This window comes from Alligator mississippiensis, chromosome 3 (assembly GCF_030867095.1).
Source record: "Alligator mississippiensis isolate rAllMis1 chromosome 3, rAllMis1, whole genome shotgun sequence".
Classification (NCBI taxonomy): domain Eukaryota; kingdom Metazoa; phylum Chordata; order Crocodylia; family Alligatoridae; genus Alligator; species Alligator mississippiensis.
The window spans coordinates 69,796,282-69,811,453 of record NC_081826.1 but is presented as its reverse complement, the minus strand read 5'-3'; the positions used below and the strand labels follow the sequence as shown (position 1 = coordinate 69,811,453).

Below are 15,172 nucleotides of genomic sequence, written 5' to 3'. Positions count from 1 at the left end.
AGTTATTAAGCAAGCTTTTGGGTTCAAAAACCCTTCGTCAGGCTAAGGAAGTTTCAGCAGTTGGTGTGTGCTCTTCCTGGATGGAATGAAAAGTAAAGAAGCCAAGGGCTGGGCTGGGGAGTCAGTTGCCAGGCAGATTATAATGTATCAACCAAAAAACTCAACAATACCATCAAATCATTTCCATCAAGACTACAAGAAAAACTACAGACCTTGATCCCCCTGCTACCTAACCCGGGGACTTTTTACATGCTCCCTAAAATCCACAAACAAGGGAACCCTGTCACACCTATCATATCCAACCACAGGACCCTAACTGAGGAAATATCAGGTTTCGTTGAATTAATCCTAAAACCGCTTGTCACCCACAGAGCAAGTTTTGTACAAGACACTACAGAATTTCTAGGGAAACTTAAAAACATAGACCACCTTCCCAGCAACACACTCCTAGCCACCATGGACATTACCAGCCTATAAACCAACATCCCACACCAGGATGGCATCCAAGCCCGCCTTACATATCTACAGGAACAAGAGTACAACTCAGAATACAGGCCCAAAGATATTACTGACCTTATACACTTCATCCTCACACACAACAATTTCACTTTTAATAATCAACACTTCCTCCAGATGATGGGAACAGCTATGGGCACTAAAATGGTCCCACAGTATGCCAACCTTTTTATGAGCCACCTGGAAGAAGACTTCCTCAAGAACTGCACCATCAAACCCTTGCTATACTTAAGATATATCGATGACATCTTCATCATTTGGACTGAAAACCTGCAATCTCTGATTGAGTTCCATCAGAAATTCAACAATCACCATCCCTCCATCCAACTTTCTTTAGAATACTCCAGCACCAACATCTCCTTTTTAGACACAGTGATCAGTATCCAGAAGGGTAAAATACAGACCACAATATACAAGAAACCCACAGACCAACATACATATCTGCACAGAACCAGCAATCACCCTAAACACACCAAAAAAGCTGTGATATACAGCCAAGCCCTCAGATACCACCGCACGTGTACTGAAGAGAACACCCGGGATTGCCACCTCACCAATCTTAAAAAGGCTTTCACCCAACAAGGACACTCGTCCAGAGAGATAGATCGCACGTTTGAAAGAGCTACCTGGATACCACGTGAAGAACTGCTGCGGTACAGAAGAAACCCCCCCACAAATCGCACACCGCTGGTTATGACGTATCACCCCTCCCTTGAACCTGTATGGAAAATCCTCAAAAAATTACAACCCATACTAGAAAGAGACCCTATTCTTAAAAAGATCTTCCCAGAGCCACCCATCGTAGCCTTCAAACAAGCACCGAACTTCACCAACCTCATCACCAGAAGCAAACTTCATCAAGCCCAGAACACACCAAAAGGATCCAGACCGTGCCATGACAAGAAATGCAAAACCTGCCAACACATCTCCACCACCCCCACTATTACTACACCCCACAACAGAGCCATCAGCATCCCAGGATCTTACAGCTGCATCTCCAGAAATGTAATATACCTCATCCAATGCACCAAATGCCCTGATGGAAAATATGTAGGAGAGACCAAACAACAACTGCGCACCGGAACGAATGCACACCGGAAATCTATGAAAGACAGAAATACCCAATTACTGGTGGGGGCACATTTCTCACAAGAAAACCACCCCCTCTCCAATCTCTCAGTCCTGATCCTCAAAGGAAACTTACAAAACACTTTCTAGAGACAAGCCTATGAACTCCACTTCAACCTCCTGGATACTAAAAATCATGGACTAAATATAGACATTGGACTTATGACACATTATAACCTACCTGACATCTGACTCCCCAGCCCAGCCCCTGGCTTGTTTACTTTTCATTCCATCCAGGAAGAGCACACACCAACTGCTGAAACTTCCTTAGCCTGACGAAGGGTTTTTGAACCCGAGAGCTTGCTTAATAACTTTTTTCCAACTATTTGGGTTGGTCTAATAAAAGATATCAAATTCACCCAAGGAACTTTGTCTGCATTGTGTGGAAGGTGCATCCTTTTCTTACGCAGTGCAGTGTCTTACACAGTCATCTACACATTGCCGTACGGGAATGTTGTTACTGTGCTGTGCTTTAGTACCTCCTTTTGCAACTGCAGTAACTGCTCATACTGCGCCATACACACGAAAGCATAGTGCAGTAACTGCTAAAGCATAGTGTAGTAACTGCTCATACTGTGCTGTACACACAGTGCACAGTTATTTTTAACAGCTACTTCACTGTAGTGGCGCGCTATAACAGAGAAGCATGCTGCTATGGTGAAGTAGCTGCTGGTTGTGTGTAGACATCTGTGGATGCTACGGTTACATAGCGTCACATGTAGACATGCCCACAATGTGTTTAATGAGGTTTCCTTGCACATGAATGTAAGATGAGCATTTTTCCACTTGCTGATTTGGGGGGAAAGCTCATCTTAAATTTGAGTAAATACAGCCTTATCATTGTTGTTTATTATTCATATGAAAAATGTGCATGCAGATATTTGTATCATAATATATTTTATTAATATACTGGGGATTTTTTGCTCTTGGATGTTATGCGTAGAAATATTGGGTTGTAAAGAAATTCCTGTAACTTTAGACACAAACTAGTGATTTTCCATTATGCCCTAAATATTCTGAAAGTATTTTAGAAAGCTTTGTTAGGTGATATGAAATAGAGAATTTTTTGAGTGACTGTATTAAGAATATTTTTTTCATTTTCACATGCAAAAAAGTGAGTGTTTTTAATATGAAGTTAAATGTATATTAGGTGGCTACTGTGAGAGTATTATGTTCAAGGATAAATGTAATGGCTTAAATATCAATGTCTAAAATAAACACAGGTTAAATGTATCCAGCATTTTTTCTTACTTTTTTATTCATAGAAATTTGCCATTTGAACCTTTTTAAATGTCTTTCTTAGATTAATAGTCTGTCTTACAGACCATCTCACAGTGTGTCTAGCAACAGTCAGTTCAAATATGCTATGACATTTATATGGGTCATACAAGAATTTGAAAGGTGCTTCTGATCCCAAGGTTTAGGTTGAAATTTGTCTTCCAACTTCCTATAACTTCCAGGAAGCTCGCAACAAAAGTCTCCAAGTTTGATGGAAGAAAGATTGTGCCATCACATTATTATAACAATGAGAAGAATAGGAGAGTGCTCTTTAAAAAAATAAGATAAAATGTTTGCTCTTTGAACCTGTGTCTTCAGAGTTTCAGATATGCCCCAGCCAGCCAGGTCAGAAGTCTACATGTGAGTTGCTGTTGAGTGAAAACTTCTGCAGCAGGATAGTCGCTGTAGAGTTTATTAGTTTACTCTACCCTAATAGCCCTGCACATGTAGACGCTGGAAGGTTTATTGCGGAGCTAATTTGGCAACTTCAGTTAGCATCTCATTTAGACACACCCACAGAGTAGTCCAGTAGTTCTGGTTTGTTTTTTTTCTTTTTCTTTTTAAAGCAAAATCTGCACTGAGATCTCTAGTGGAAAGAAGACTTAGAATTATATCTCTACGCTGTAATAATCTGTAATAAAAAAGTGCAGTAAAAGCACACATATTAAGTCTTAGACCTTTAGAGCTGTCAATTATTTATGTATTTCACTAGCTATATGGTTAAAAACAGAGGACGTTTTCAGCATTCTTGAGTCTAAGCACAACACTCTGAAGTTGTTTTCAGGATCCTGGCAGGTGCAGTAGATTAAAGTTTTAAAAACTTTGTCTATCATTAAAGCTATTAAACAAAAGATAAAAATCCATTATCTTGTCTCTAGAAATCAATAAAGAAAAAAAAAGAGAGAGAGAGATGTAGTTAGAAGTGCTCTGAGCAAGTGTAAGGGAAACAGCCGAAAACAAAGTGTGTGACAAGGGAGAGAAAAGCTGTGGTTGCAAGTGCCCCTGTGCACCATAGGCTCTGGGAATGTACTTTTGTCTTCATTAATAGCTAGTGAATAAAGGTTTTATAATCCAATTTACACATTATACCTGTATTTAAAATTTCAGTCAACTATGAAGCACTTTTAAAGCTTCTTTGTTTAAAATATATTGTGAAATTAAATGTTTATCAGCATAGATGCGTCATGCCTCAGAACAATGCAATCAGCAACATGCTTCACTTTTAATTTTGGTATTAATTCCATTTTGGTGCAAGGTATTTTATTTTAATCTGTTTCCATTCACTAAATACAGCTCCAGAAGGTAACCCTGCATCATATGTGGTCTTTTGCTGGGAATTATTATTGTCTTTTTATTCCAAAACAAAAATACATTGTTAAGAAAGTGCATATCTGTAACATAAAGTAAAAATCAATTACAAGTAGGGTGAAATGATCTCAAAACCAATTCTTTCAAACTCCAGAATTCAAACACATGAAGGTGTGGAAATGCACAGTAAAGATACCTAATGACCTTAACTGCCCAGGATTGACACCATGCTATATCCATATGATGTATTTCAGTTTTCATGGTCCCAATTGATCCTAAAATGATTTTTTGAGACATTTTGTATTTTCCCCTCCTGATATTGTGCCCTATTTTATTTATCTGTATGCTCAGAAAATTCAATCAATACTAATGCAGAACACTCTGAGAGGTCTGACATTTGTGGGGATGTGCTGAATGTTTCATGCAAACAAATGATATCCCTGCTTTAGTCGAATCGCCACTCCTAGTTGTGGTGTCGCAGCCTTAATTATTACTATTGCAGTGGAAGCTGGGGCTTTGTTGAGCAGGGTGGTATGCAGACAGATTGCCAGAGACTGACCCTTTCTAGAAGACCTTACAGTTTAGATGGGCAAGAGGAATAATGGGTTGGAGGAGAAACAGGCATCAAGTTCAGTTTATACAGCAGGCAGGAATAGACCCCAGGTGTCTTGACTTCCAGGCCAGTGCCTTATCCATTCTGTCCTGTGACACCCCCAATCATCCTCCCACCAGAACTTGTCCCAGAAATTTGCAAGTTCACTTCCTCTAGATGCTCCTCTATTTAAAACTTGCCAATATTTATGTTTAAAGGTAAGTTGGTTTGTTGGTTAAAGTTATAGTATGGTACTCAGAGGACCTAGATCCAATTTTTAGGTCCGCTGAAAACTTCCTGTGTCGCTTCAGGGAAACTGCATCATTTCTCCACACCTTTAAACCCCAACTCTAAAACAAAATGGATAGCCCTTCCTTCCAATATGAGGGTAAACACTTTAATGATTGTGAGTTGCTCAGATATTGTGGTATGGGTAGCAGTGTTTCCAGTCATTGTGACTAACTCATGTATTTCTGAGATTCGGTGACTCAAATCTTCCAGGTTTGAGGGGGCTTTGTGAACAAAATCCCTTTTTATATATAAGTATTGCAGCAGTGGAGAGAGAAATGAGCATGAGAGAGGAGGAAGTGATGTCTGGGGGAATATGCTGTGGATTCTACATCTACAGTACATGTCCATTTTCTCCTTCCTGATTGACAAGGAACTGTTCCTGGTTGATCGGACAGAGCCCAAAGTCTGTATTTCTTCTTACAACCTCCTCTTATTGGCAGCTTATTGTATCCTCCTCTTATTGGCAGCTGCTGGTGTGTTCCTGTCCTCTGTGCTCCTCCTTTTATTCCCTTTTATGTTGGTCTTTGGGTATATACTGCTTTTCCCTGTGTGCTCTCTAACCAACTCTTTCCTTTCCTTTAATATTCTCTATCCTCTGTATTTCTTTACTGATGTCCCTGTTCTCAGTTCCCCCTCTCTGCTGTCGATTCCATTTTACTTTGGCTCTTTTCTCATTCATCAGGACTTTTTCTTCTCTCACATTTCTTTTTACCTTTTTCTTCAGCCTTCCTCATTTTTCTCTTGACTTATCTTTCCCCTCCAGTTCAGATTTTGCTTTCCACCCTGTCTATTCCTTCCCTGCAACTACCTCCCTATTTATTTAAATTAAATATGCTGGAGCATTGCTCAAGTCTGACCAAAGCCTTTGGGTAGGAGAAAGGGTAGAAAATCAGAATAATTCAAGATCATGTTCGTCTTTCTTTGTAAAACCATACTCTGGAGCAAGTGAGTTTAAGGATCTTAAGTAGCAGGTAATGGTTAAATAGCCTATATTGTCTACAGTGAAATTTAAGGTATTTTTAGGTAATAGGAATCTGTAACTAGTTCTGGGATATTGATTGTCTTCAAATTGATTAAATTTTTTGCAAGGTGGTAAATCTGTTTTATGAAGTGGATTGATTCTGCATTAGCCTAAATGCTTTACCCTGTTTTGTCACAACTGAAGTAAAATGGAAAAAACTGGCATGCCTTTGCAAATGGGTTTTCATTTTTTAGGTCCAGTTACGTCTAAGACTTTGTGAAACAATTATCTTACTGTGTGGAACTCATCCATAATCACAATAAGAAAGGTGATAGCAGTCTATTGTTCCCACTTGCATAGAAATATCAGTGAGAAAACTGACTGTTCTAATAGCCAGCATCTAACTCCTTCAATGACCTGGGAGCTGGGGAAAATCTATGTATTGGCATGTAAATGAGGAACAATATTTTGAGAGAACAGTTAGTGTCAAGCTGTTACCATGTGACTGATTTGTCATGATGCATTAGTTTACTTTCATGCATTACGTGTCTTCAAGTCTTGGCGGATTTGCAGGTAAAGGCATGATGGGATCTGATGCGTGATCCACAAAATTGCACTTCCTGCCATACCACATATGAGGCAGGAGGCATGATTGTGGGATCAAGCATCAGATCTCATCATGCCTTACTTCTGGCATAGGCAGAAGTATTATCCCAGACTCCCCCTGCACTGGCAACTAGCAAGCTCCCACAGCTGGGACCACCTCAGCTGGCAAGGCTCCCAGCTACAGGGGTGCACTATGCACTCCAACAGCTAGAACACATCTGGCCACATATTCAATTAATGACATGAGAGGATCCAGCCACAAAGTTACAGCACATTTTTTGTGGAATAACTTTGCGGCTTACTCCTTGTTTTATGACACCATTAATTGCTCTAGTGTGTGACCAGGTTACATTTTAAGATGCCATTAACTGGTTAATCACGTCTTAAAGGAACATATGCCAGGGGCCTTAGAGATTGTTTTTAAAGTTGCTTGAAAAACTGCCCCAGCATAATCATAGTCACATCAGTGTCTTTAGGCAATAAGGACAGACAGTCCTATTGAAATGTAAACTGTTTTGTCCTGAACCTGGCTTTCCCTCTTTAATAGCCAATCCTCTATGCTGAAATTCCCTGACAGGAAAAGACTTCTCTGAGTGATAAGTCATCAAAATGTAGCTTTGTTTTTTTTAACAGAAGAAATGTGACTATAGCCTAATGAGGAAGCATTCATCTGAGAGGAGGGAAGCAGCTCTGGAAGCAGTCACCACAACTCAGTGTCCCTCCCCTTCCAGGCGGTGGCTGCAAAGTCAAGTGCCTTTCTTGGAGTTGGAAGGTATAGGCTTAAACCCTCTCATTTCAGGCTGAGGAGGGCATAAAATCCAGGTGCCCTGCTTCCTGGGGAGTTCTAACCAATTGGCCATTATATAAAAAGTAATTACCATGGAGTTAGGAAGAAGTTCTTGGACTTAGATGGTAAAGTTCAACCTAAGTCCCATTTTAAGTGACAGAGATCTTTTGTGAATCTCACCATAACTATTTAGAATGTGTTCCAAAGCCAACATTGAAGTGTTTACCCTCAGTTTAAAAGAAATTTACTAAAAATTACATAAGTACTATGCTTTCAGAACTTAGCAATGTGCACTTTTCTGCTTTTCTAATATTGCAGATCAAAAATAAAAAGAACTCAGAACTTTTGAATGCAGATGTCTCTAAATATAGGACTGTGTAGGGAAAGGGGATGAAATATCATATGGTAGAGAGAAACTGGAAAACATAGCTGTGAAGTTCAGAAGTTGTGCAAGTCAGAAGTACGAGAGATCTCTAGCAGGAATGATGGGGTGGTGCAGCCTGCTGGAATACTGCACTTGCACTAAAAAAATATTCATTAGACATAGTGTGATGTTATTCATAGTTCCTTTCTTGTGCATAGTTTTATGTAACTCTTCTCAAAACCAGTAAACACTGAGGAAAGAACTGAAATATAATTTTAATGAAATATATCTTAGTTTATTTCCCTAGTGCAATATTTTGTAAGCATCTCATGATCCAAATAATTTTATAGTGTATATTTTTTTTTAAAAATGAATTAGCCATTTAAAGGCTGACTAAGAACTATTAGCCTAGGATGCGTGTCTGTTTAAAAAAAAAAAAAAAAAAAGCATGTCGCAGTTGGACAAAAACACAAATAGAGCTCTCTGTAGGAGTCTATAATTAGCAGAATTAGGTCCACACTGTAACTGGTAGGATGAACAGTACTATTTGCCTTGCATTGCAGTTTCTAGCACTCCTACTTCTTAATTATGTCTGTAATAGTACTTATTAAAAAGTGTATTATATTCTCTTAATATTACTAAATTATATTTATTCCAGGCTATATATTAATATTTATTTCTGCTATTATTGGTGAAAATCAGTTAACATAAACATTTCTTGTCAGAAAATGGAGCTTAGTAAAAGGAATTTTATTGGACTGGATACAAATAATCATGTTAAACTAAGAAAGCTATTTTAAATATTCATATTATACATGACGTGTTGCTTTCCTACTTCCATAGCAAAAAATGGTAAATATTTTAATAAAGTAGACATATTTTCAAATACTTCTATAACATTTCTTTCAAACTTTCAAATCACATGTAACTTTTGGCTGATGTATTACACTAGACTCTACTACAGTAAAATTTTTAAAAAATTAAAAGTTTACGTTGATAACTAAATATTTTATTGTTATAGGTTTAAGCCTAATTTGTTTTTTTCTATTTACTGTATGTGTTTATCCTTTGCACTCTCATTGTAAACAATTATTACCTGGGTCATACTTAGTTGTTGACTTTATGGGTTCACACACTTGAACATTTTTGCTGTTTAAGAGTATCATAGCTGCAAGGTAATAGCTAATGGAAGATATTTTCATCATGGATTTGTTGCTTCTTACATAGAATACCATGCATAGCTCCGCCACTCAGGTTAGATTAATAAAACATTTCTAAGTTTTCTAAAACTTTTCTTTAAAAATAGGTGCTCCTAGTTGGATGAGCTATGGGATATAAATTGAGGAGGTGTCTATACCACCATCATCTCATCTTCACCATGCTTTACCAGCATCTAAGAGATTAGGCAGGATAATTATAGGAATGCCTAGGTTATGAAGCGTTTTGGAGTATATTTATGCACTAGGTACCAGCCTGCTTATTCACATCAGCCATTGTGTACAAGCCCAGGAACAGCAAATTAAGAGCTGAAGAGTTACTGATACCAACTGATATCAGGTGCATACAGCGTTAGGCATCAGCTGAACAAGGATTTTGTGAAAGCAATTATCACCGTAGAAAGAAGGTGGGAACACGTATTGAATGTTAAACTTAGATGATCCAATTATTATTAGTAGTAGTAGTAGTAGTAGTAGTACTATTATTATTTTGAATCTATTAGGTGTCTAATAAAGCATAGAATCATAGAAAATGAGGGTTGGAAAGGACCTCAGAAGGTCATCTAATCCAAATACCTGCTCAAAGCAGGACCATCCCCAACTAGATCATCCCAGCCAAGGCTTTCTCTAGCTAAAGCCAGGGATGGAAATTCCATAACCTCTCTGGGCAACTTGTTCCAATGTTTTACTACCCTCCTCATGAGAGAGCTTTTCCTAGTATCTAACCTACACTTCCCTTGCTGCAACTTGAGACCATTGCTCCTTGTTTCGTTATCTGCCAGCACTGAGAACTGTCAAACTCTGTCCAAATATAATTTCATTTGAACTGATTATTAAGAATATACACCATACTTTTAAAAGGTGTTCAAGTGTTTCATAAAATCCAGAGCCTTTTTTGCTTGAAAATGACTCTGACTGGCAATTTCTTTCTTTTAAGAAGTATATATACTCCTTATCTATATATAGAGAGGGCTTGTTAATTATAGGCAATTTCTTGATGAGGGGCTTGAAGGAAAACATTGGACTTGCCTCCCAACTACCTTAGTAACTGATATAGTCCAGTTATTCTAATGAACTTACAACACGCCAGCTGTTAGCTGTCCTCTACTGTGGAAGTATGTCTCAGTATGTGACACTGGCTCATAAAGATGGCCTTGATTATGTTTACTTTTTTGTAGCACATGCTTAAAGAAAGAACATGACTTTTGGGGAATTGAAAAAGGCAAAGCTTAGAAAAATAACCTGTCTGGGCAAACAGGAATTTTGTGTGGCTGAGTGAAGTTGAGTTGTCAGGTCCTCCCAGGTTAGGGACAGATATTACACATACACTGGTATAAATGATTAGAAACTGGTTCAAATCTGTAATGCAACAGAAGTTCAGTTCACAACAATCACTTCTGAAATGGCCAAAACCAGTTTAAGATAAATCTGGATAGATGCAGTAACAGACTTAACTGATTTAGGTTGAATCGGTTCATTGAACTTCTGTCCCAGATCCCCTCCAGATAGAAGTTAACTCACAGTCCCCCAGCATCCCAGGATGCTTTGCACCTCCTCTGCAAACCTTCCCTCACAGGGTGGGCAGGCTATCCTTGGCCCAAGCTTTCTGCTCCAGCCAAGCATGGAGGCATGCTCTAGCACCTCTCGACTTCTGACCTGAGCCACATCAGGCATGTGGCTGCATTTCCAGAATCAAAAATGAATGTCTGTTCACTTGCTTATTAGTTCAATCTATGCAGCTTAGACTAACCTGCAAAGACTGAATTGATTCAGCCTTGGGTTTTTTGACTGTCTGTACTTAGCCCCACTGATGGAGAGGGTGAAAGAAAGGAGAGGGGTAGCCCAAACTCTGCTATTCCTTTAACAAGTGAGGAGCGGGACTGAAGAACAAAGTAGCAGCAGTTTTGCAGAACTGCTGAGAAAGATCAGGGAAACATGCATGGTCACAACTTATCTATTAAAAAGAAATAGTGAAGCAGAGCCCCATCTTCTTCCCATAAAGAAGAATGGGAGGGAGGAACAAGAGAGTTGCTTTTAAGCTAGGGGACTTCTATGCATGTAATTTAAAAGTGAGGAATGGGCTGGGAAGACTCCAGAACTGAGGGGAGGGGAAGGAACAAAGAGCTCAAAATTGTAATTGGTAAATTTGGAGTTTTGGGAAGAACCTAGGCTTTAGGTCTGAGGAAAGCCAGAATGCCCTTATTGGAAATGTAATGGAGGGGGAGCTCAGAATGTATTTACTGTGAAAAACAAGAGGATATAAAAATGAAATGGGTGTCACTCTGGGGGTAGGGTTAGATTTGTGAAGCTGAGTTGTGCGGGGGCTGGAAAAGTAGTCCCTGAGTGTGTAACTGAAGAGGCAATTTTTCAAAGCCCCTACAGGGTTTTTAAATGAATTGTTCTAATCAAATACATGCTAGAAATAGAAGTCTTCACAAAGAACTAGAGTTACAAAAAAGTTGCATTATTTGCATTAGTAAACCTTTTTAGGTCTTTTCCTGACACTTATAAAATGACAGGCTGAATTACTCCTCATAGTGCAGTCTGCTCTAAGCAATACAGGGGTGCAGAGAAAACAGAATTGATTTCCATTACTGCTTTTACAAACACAGCATGTAATATGCCTCTAAACAATATGGAGGCTCACACTTTTCTCATAATGTTTTCAGTGTCTAGTTGAAAGAATGGGAGGTTTGTTTCTGAGCTTTTTGTGTATTTGTGCAGATTTCTGTGATCCTTTTTAAAGCAATGGCAATTTTGATATTTGAGAGTCTTCTATAGAAGGATGTTTATCTTGAAAAGGGTATCGCTGTGGGTAGATTATGGCTATCAGATTGAAAATTTAACAGTGCCGGACTCCACAATTGAAAAGAAGCAGACTGCTGATGCTCTTTGAAGGTTTTTCTGTCAAAGAGGCATGCTAGCTCCTGGCAAACAAGAAACATGCCCTTACTTCCTTTCTTTGAGAAAAAGTGATTAAGCTGCTCTGCTACTTCTTTGGCATTTGTATATATGTGGAACTTTTGGAGAGTATTTTTATGCTGGAATTTGAAAACCATAATGGGGAGCTCTGCTGTAAAGCATAAATTGCCAGTTGCATGCACACTATGCCCCGAAACAGGTGTAAGGTAGCTGCCTTAATTTGGCACTGGGTGTACTCCAGTAAGCATTCCAAAGTATTACCTGAGCACTACACTATCAGTTTTGGGGCATACCACATGCACAGCTGGCCTGGTATGCTTTGCTGCAGTGCTCTCTAGTGTGTTCCTTTGGTAGGGTAGGCCTGCCTTTAGTCTGAACAACATGGGTCATGCCTCTGATAGAAAGGATCTCTTCTGAACAACTGCAGAGTACACAGCAATTAATACTAACTGATGTCTGATTTTCTGGGGCTGGAAAGTTTTGTCTTAGAAGCAAATATTTTATTATTTTTAAATCTGTTCGACTAGATTGAAGTTATGAACTAGACAGATTATGAACAGAAAGGTGGTTAGCCATGTCAGTCTGCAGTCAGAAAGAAAGTAGGGTAGGGTAGCACCTTAGAGACTAAGATATTGAACTAGCCTTTAAGGTGCCACCTTGTCCTCCCTTCTACCAGTCTTTATGGCTAGGGACAGACATTGCACATAAACCAGTTTAAGTGATCAGAAACTGGTTTAAACCTGTAACAGGCATTCAGTGCACATAAACCACTTTGAAAATTACTGAAACTGGTTTGATAGAAACTTGGTTGAATGTAGTGTCAGACTTAACTGATTTGGGTCAAACTGGTTTATGCAATATCTGTCTCAGACCCCTTTCTGGTTTAACTTAAACCAGAGTCCCTCAGCATCCCAGATGCTTTGCAGCCCTGGGTGGGTCTCTCTGCTCCAGAGCAGGGCTGGCCCCACTCCTCTGCTCCTGAGCTGGAGCCCAGGCAGAGACTGCTGGCACAGCAGCGTTTGCCTGGCTTCCCCTTGCCTTACCCACCCCCTCCCCAGCTTAAGCAGGGAATTCACCGTCCCCTCTCCCACAGCATGGATTTTAGCCAGCATGTGGTATGCTAACTAATGCTGAGAGGTGTCTGTGTAAGGCAGACAGGACAGTGTCTACTTAGGGCTTTTTGGAGCTAATCAACAGGTCAACTGGTAATGTCCCTCCATTCCTTTCTTGGAAAAAGTTGTTTAAGAAGAGCTTGAATTAATGAGAGAGGCTTTTGTTTGCTTGAAGGGGTACTAAATGCTGTGTTATCAACTCCCTGCTAGCTGCCTCCCTGGTCAAGGAACCCCTCATTGGTGGGAACCCCTCCCAAATCAGAGCATCCTGCCAGGGCCTGGCCATGTCCTGATCCCCCCCCAGCTCAGCACCATAGAAGGGAAGGGAGGACGGCTCTAGTGCCCCCCAGCTTCTAGCCTAAGCCACCGCAAGCATGTGTCTCCATTTCATCAGTCCAGAGGGAATGTCTGTGTGGTTGCAAACTGGTTCAGCCTAGCCAGGTTAGATTAACCTGCAAAGATTGAATCAGTTCAGGCTCTGGCTTTTTGGATGTCTGTCCCTAGCCTGTGAAGCTAAACTGAAAGTGGCTTTTATTTTCTAGTCATGGTATCCAAAATCCATAATGCAAAGCAGTACTTTGGGCTATAATAAATCAATGTGCAAAATTGTGTCTTTAGTTTATAAATCTGATTTCTTGCATACATTCATCATTTTCTTAAACTTACTGTCAAGCCATTGTAAAAAATCTAGTTTGCAAAGAAGACAGCTGCTGCTCTATATTTTGAAGTTTTCATTTTAAGCAACACACTAATCAGGTAGTGGCAGTGGCCAGAATGTGGCTATGCACACCTATTTGCAACCATTTATTAGTTTAAAAACCAATAGGTGGCTGCTAGGCCTGTGCGAGTAGGAAAGTATTCTGTTCGGATTTGGTCAATTCAGAGGACCGTGATTCAATTTGGTGATTTGAATCACTGTTTCCATTCGATTCAGACGGATCAGAATCGGAGATTCGGCGCTGTTTCAGAGATTCTGATTGGCCGGGGAGAGGCAGGCACAGACGGGTGGCTGCAGGTTCTCCCGCAGCTCCTCTGGCTGTGCCTGTCTCTCCCTGGGTGGGGGGAGCCACGGGAGAAGCCCACATGGCTCCCCCACCTGGCCACAGCCCCCACCCAGCACTTATATATGTCCCTGCACTCATCAGCTCTGGCAGCGGTGATCAGGGCCTCTGGGGGCTTGTGGCAGTGCCCCCCGCCCTGTGGGACAGTGGGGATTGCAGCAGCTGCCCCATGGCACGGATGCAGCACAGCTTGGCAGGGTTCCACACGCTGTCTAGGAGCTGGGGCTGCTGGGGCTGAGCAGTGCTGGGTTCCGGCTGACTGCTGGAGCCACCCCAGCTCCCAGACAGTGCATGGCTGTCATGATCCCTGCTGCCCTGCACTGCCCCGTGCTGTTTGGGAATGCTCTGCCACAAGCCCTCAGAGGCCCCAGTTGCTGCTGCCAGAGCCAGTGAGTGCGGGGCTTTTTTTTTTTTCTTTTAAGTGCTGGAAGGCTGGAGGAAGCCAGGGCAGCCATGGGGGCTTCTCCCACAGCTCCTCTGGCTGTGGCTGCCTCTGCCCTGGCGGGGGGAGCTGCAGAAGAAGCCCCCATGGCTGCCCTGCCTAGCCCATCCCCCACCCGGCCCAGCCAGAGCAATGCAGGCACAGCTCACTCCGGGCAGCAGCAAGGCATAGCCTAGCCCCCACTCCCAGCACTGCCATGCCACATCAGCACTGAGAGCGGGGACTCTGCCATGCCACCGCTTGCCAGCCAGTGTGGATGGTTGCAGTATGTAGGTGTGGTAGCGCTCAGAGCGGGAGCTATGCCCTGTTGCCACTTGCCCAGCCAGTGCAGGGTTGGGGACACAATGCATGCACGACTCGCTCCAGGCAACAGCAGGGCATAGCCCCTGCTCCGAGCGCTACCGCGCCCACATCAGTGCTGGGAGCTGGAGCTCTGTTTTACTGCCGCTTGCCAGCCAGTGCAGAGGCATGCAGGATGCGAACATGGCAATACTGGGAGCGGCAGCTATGCCCTGCTGCTGCTGCTTTGCCGCCTTCCACTTGGAGCGAGCTGTGCCTGCATCATGCCCACTCCCCCACTACAGCTG

General features: G+C 41.4%; 1 protein-coding gene across 11 annotated transcripts in view; it reads left to right on the top strand.

Moving 5' to 3' along the window:
- FAM110B (family with sequence similarity 110 member B) overlaps positions 1 to 15,172 on the top strand; it is a 301,139-nt gene that overhangs the window by 197,333 nt on the left and 88,634 nt on the right. The window lies entirely within an intron of this gene.